We start from the raw sequence: 5,457 nt of genomic DNA, 5'->3' as shown, positions 1-5,457 counted from the left end.
TGCTATACGATGTTCTTCAACAGGGACTGCCGATGAATGTTGTGCCTGATTGGATCGAGACTAAAGGTACCATGAATATTGTTAGCTTACGGCCAAGATATCCTACAATGCACTTTAGTGCATTCAAGATTTCTAATAGCGAGGAATGCTTAATAGTAAAAGACTGGAGCAAAATTGTGAACGATCACAGAGAAGTACTAGGGGGCAGCAATCAGAAGCGCAACCCATGATTAGGAGACAGGTTCATCTGCATGCTCCAATATGATGAATCAGTAAAGGTATACATGTTCTATGCTATTTTACCTGAGAGAGAGCAGCGGGAGTGATTAATTAGCTAGTTCATGCTCTTAGTACTTGTCCTCTCATGACCGTGTTCTTCGTCCTGAACTTAATCTCAAACAGTGATTTGCTTTTGTGGTGTTATGAACGCTTATAATATCATTACCATGTTGAACTCGATGATATCTTTGCTATGAAAACCGTTGGTGATGATATATATGATGCAAGAGTTTTTATATTAATTAATATGATGATGATGATGATGAGTTATTATATCATTTATGAAAGAAATTGCATATTAGTTTCAACTGGATGGATTCTAGCTAAGTGATCAAGTATATATATGCCATATCCGTAGATATTACCTCGATCACTTAAGTAGGTGATCAAGTATATATAATATGGATATGACATATACTTGATGACTTAGCTAGGATCCACACGCATCCAGTCAAACTAATAACCTAATGATTTAACAACTCATTATAATGTAAAACAATCACTAAATTAAATTGAAAACACATAATTAAAGTAAAAAAACAAAACACACCAAAACATTTAGTACCGGTTGGTTTTACCAACCGGTACTAATGTCCTATGCGCCCACGGAGCTGGCTCGTGCCACGTGTTTGCCCTTAGGCACCGGTTCATGCTCAACCGGTACTAAAGGGGGGGCCTTTAGTGCCCACACTTTAGTGCTGGTTATGGAACCGGCACTAAAGGGCCTTGCGAACCGGTGCTATTGCCCTATTCTGCACTAGTGGTAGAGAGATTAATATTTCCACAAATCTAATCTGCTGTCACGTTTTGGCAGCATGAAATCACGCCATGGCCCGGTAATTATTCGAACCATTTTTCTTTAACCAGCCCCGCCCATAACGCGAGTTGGTTTCTTGACACGTCTTGTCAAAGCAGAGATCATGTTCCCCTTATTACGGTATCCTCATCAATACGGACGTGGGTAACCCAACCGCGCCATCAATTACGGCGCTTGGGGGATAAGCGAGTTTTACCAGGCTAGTGGGGGCGCATAGTTTAGTCTGCCCTTATAAAGGGATAAGATCTCACCTTTTTCTACCCACGCCTTCTTCCTCCTTGCTCATCCATTCTCGCGCACTCGAGCTCCAACGCCCAAGTCCACATCCTTCTCCTCAACTCTCCCCAAACATGTCCGGAGCGGGAGGCAAGTGGATGGCCTCCTCCGTCACGGAGGGACACATCAAAAAGCTACATGGAGCCGGATACTTAGCCGCGGATATCGTGCACTGGCTGCCAGCCGCGGGGCAGGTCATCCCTACCCCGGAACCTCACGAAAGGGTGGTTTTCCTCCCCCACTTCGTCCGCGGACTAGGGTTTCCTCTCCATCCATTCGTCCGTGGCCTCATGTTCTATTATGGGCTGGACTTTCATGATCTGGCCCCAAATTTCATCCTCAACATCTCAGCGTTCATCGTCGTGTGCGAGGCTTTCCTCCGCATCCGGCGCCACTTCAGCCTGTGGCTGAAGACCTTCAATATCAAGCCGAAGGTGGTGGGCAGCCAACAAGAGGAATGCGGTGGTGCCATGGTGGGCAAAATGCCCAATGTTATATGGCTCGAGGGCTCCTTCACGGAGACCATAAAGGGGTGGCAATCGGGGTGGTTCTACATCACCGAGCCACGCGACACCAACTGGGTGGCGGCCCCGAGTTTTGATCTGGAATCCCCATGCGGCTCACTTCCTGGAAGGAGAAGGTCCTGTCCTGGGGTTCATCGGTGGAGCTGGACGGACTCCAGAAGTGTATCCGGAACATGACAAGCAAGAAACTTAAGCTTGTCAACATAGTCCAGGTCATGCTCTTCCGCCGGATCCTCCCGTGTTAACAACGGGATTTCAACTTATGGGAGTTCGACCCGGCCCGGCACCAGACTCTAAGCGAGCGCTTCGACACGACGCATAAAGACGTCTTGGAGGGTGTTGTTCAAGGGCACCGAGGTCCCTCCTTCTCTTACCGACGATAGCAGGCTAAGCGCAAAGTGTTCTGCGAATCCGGTAAGTTCTGTCATCTGATAGGGTGTTTATTTCCCATAGTTTAACCATGCGCGGGGTCTGAGCTCCCATGCCTTTGACAGGACTAGATGGAGACATCGGAGCAGATCAACTGTCCGACCCCTCTGCCCGAAGACCCTGCGGACGCTCTCATGACGGAGATGCGGACTCCAGCTCCTTATGAGGTGCCGCATAGGACCAAGAAGAAGGCCAAGGGAACCCGAAAGAGTTCCCGGCGCTAGGTGGTATCAGACTCATCGTCCCATAACTCGGAGACACACTCCTCCCATGAAAACAAGGAGAAAGAAGATGAAGAATCTCCCCCTCCAGCCGGGGGAGACAAGAAAAGGAAGGCCGCCCCAACCAGGGAGGCCGAAGGGTCCAAGAAGGGAAGGACTCTCCTTCCGGACTGTTCCACCACCGCCGCCGACGGCGAAGATGAATGGCTGCTTAGGGCCCAGCCCCTGGCGAAGTCGTAAGTATTCGGATACCAGAGTAACTCATAGCATACTTTTGTTGCACTGCTTCTCCTAACGTCGAATATGATTATGCAGTCCGCCCTAAGCCTGTCTCGATGTATCATCGTCGGATGGTTCCTTGGACTCGTCGGACATGGATAGTGATACACTTCCAACCACCACCTCTCCTTGCCCTGCGGACAATGCCGACGTACTGTCTCAATGGGCACCGAGCCGGGGGGAGACAGTCCCAGAGGTGCCTCAAGGCGACATTCCGGACTCCAGGAGCAAAGGGAGCAAGGCTCCCAAGGGCTCCAAGTTCAGCCCGCAGCCGGACACTGCACCGGAACCTCCAGTGGTTCCGGACTCGGGCAGGCGGCCCTCTTCCAAGAGGGGCAAGCCGTCCGTGCCGGTGACCTTTGTCCATCTAGAGGCACCGGACGAACTGTTGGGAGCACTTAGCGGCACTTCCATCGATGAAGAGCACCGCACTATTATGAGTGCGGTGATCAAGAAGGTTCAGTCCGCCTAGAGCGGACTGACTAAAGCCTGTACCAACCTTCTCACTGGCTTTGAGGTAAGTATTTAAAATATAGGAAAAATATTACCGCATAGACAGTAGCCCCTGAGTCTAATATAAGTATGTCTGTATGCGTACGCAGGCTTCACTACTGACCTCTGCCGCACTGACTGCGGAGGTCGCCGCACTGAAGCAGGACCTCGAGGGGTCCGAGAAAGAGCTCGGCATTGCCAAGAGGCAGCTCGAGGAGAACAAAGGTAAGTAATACCTTGTCTATATATAAAAGAGAATGTGGTTGCGAAATGACAGGATCATCATGAATGTGCCAGGGGCCACGACTGAAGTGGCGACCCTGAAGCAAGCGTTGTCTGAGGCCGAAGACAAAGCGGCCAAGGAGCGCACCGAGCGGGAAAAGCAAGAGGCACGGGTGGGCGAGGTGCAACAAGAGCTCCAGGCTCTCGTGAAGAAGCACGAGGCTTTGGAGCTTGACTCGAAGACGCGAGAGTCCGAGCTTGCCGCGGCCCTCGAGAGCACAAAGAATGCGAAGGCTGATGCCCAAAAGGCCCTCCAGGAGATTGAGGCGATGAGGAGGATAGCGGCGGGTAAGGCATTCAATATGAAAAGCAAGCATGTGAAAGTAAATTACTTGTTACTTACCCGAGTCGAGAGCTCTCCAGGAGCATTCGCAGATTTGCCCCGTAGCGTGTCGGATGCCTCGAAGTTTTACCAGGCCGAGGAGGGAAGCTCGACAGAGAAGCTTTTCTGGTCTCAGTATACTGGGACCGAACACCCGATGCCTATGAGCGACCAGCTGAAGCAATTGGTCGAGCTGCACAAGGCGGCCGAACAGGCCATGAGGGGCCTTATAGTCCAGATGTAGCCTGGCGACTCCCTTCCCCACAGCTACTTTGGCCTGGTGAGGCGGCTTGTGCATGCCTGCCCACGGCTGCAGGCCATAAAGCGGTCCGTCTGCATCGAAGGTGCACGCCGGGCCTTTGCCCGTGCGAAGGTGCACTGGGCCAAGATGGACGCGGAGAAGCTGGTGAAGGAGGGGCCACCGTAGGGCAAGGAGCATCGCCACCCTGAGATGTATTGTGAGGGTGTCCTGAAGGGTGCCCGTCAAGTGGCGGACGAGTGTGCAAAGGATGTAATTTTTGAATAAACTTGCTCGGGTGATCCTGTATTATGAAAACTTGTTCATATGCGCTATGCAACACTTATTTGAATTTAAAATATTACCTTCTGTGCGGTTGTTTATCATATCTGAGAGATGGCCAGTCGTCGGCTTCTGCCCCCATGCCACGAGTGTTGGGGTGTTCGGGATAAACCTGAGCACTCTTTTTCCCATTGTTGGGTCCTTCGGGGGATGTGCTCAGCACAACGAACGAGGCAACCGGACTATATTGCTTTATCACTCTCACTTAGCCATAGAATTCTACAATTTTAAATTTTGGCGAAGCCCCTAGTATTCGGAAGGCCGAATTCAGGGCGCTATGCACCCCTTAAGCCGGACAAAGCCAACTCCTCGCTCTAAGCGGCATAAGTCCTTAGGGACTCGATACCTCTCGAACAGCGACCAGCTCTCGCCTTATCATGACAGTCAGTTTTAGCTTTCTCTACTGAGGTGCTTAGCCTAGCTGAACCACGACACAATCGCAGGAGTTCTCCCAGTGCTACCTTAGCCGATATAGCGGAACGTAAGGTACCAAAACATGGGAGCCGGGCAAACTCAACTATTGACCCAAGACATGATTCGGAGCTGATGCATATAATGCTATAAGTTCGGGGTGCCGCACTGTCGAAAGTGTTCGGACTTCTCACGCCATATTATGGGGTATGCTAAAGCCCCTGGCATATTGGCCTTACCAGAGTGTACGGGTGCTGAATGTCATATATATATATATATATATATATATATATATATATATATATATATATATATATACATAGGGTGGGTCTATTATGATAACACCCTTAAGAGTCTTATTCTGCACACCGAATCGCTTATTCTGCTAACACCTCTCTCCGTACCGCACCGCGAACCGAACCACCCCACTGCCACTAACAAAGCCCACCCCCAGCTCCCGCACGACACCCACCTCCCTCTTCCACCGATCCAAACCCCCACTCCCTCCACCTTCTACCGGCGCCGCCGCCGCCAGAGCACCACCT

The sequence above is a fragment of the Triticum dicoccoides genome, chromosome 1A, assembly GCF_002162155.2.
Source record: "Triticum dicoccoides isolate Atlit2015 ecotype Zavitan chromosome 1A, WEW_v2.0, whole genome shotgun sequence".
NCBI lineage: Eukaryota > Viridiplantae > Streptophyta > Magnoliopsida > Poales > Poaceae > Triticum > Triticum dicoccoides.
The sequence above is the reverse complement of the archived record's forward strand: the minus strand, read 5'-3'. Positions refer to the sequence as shown.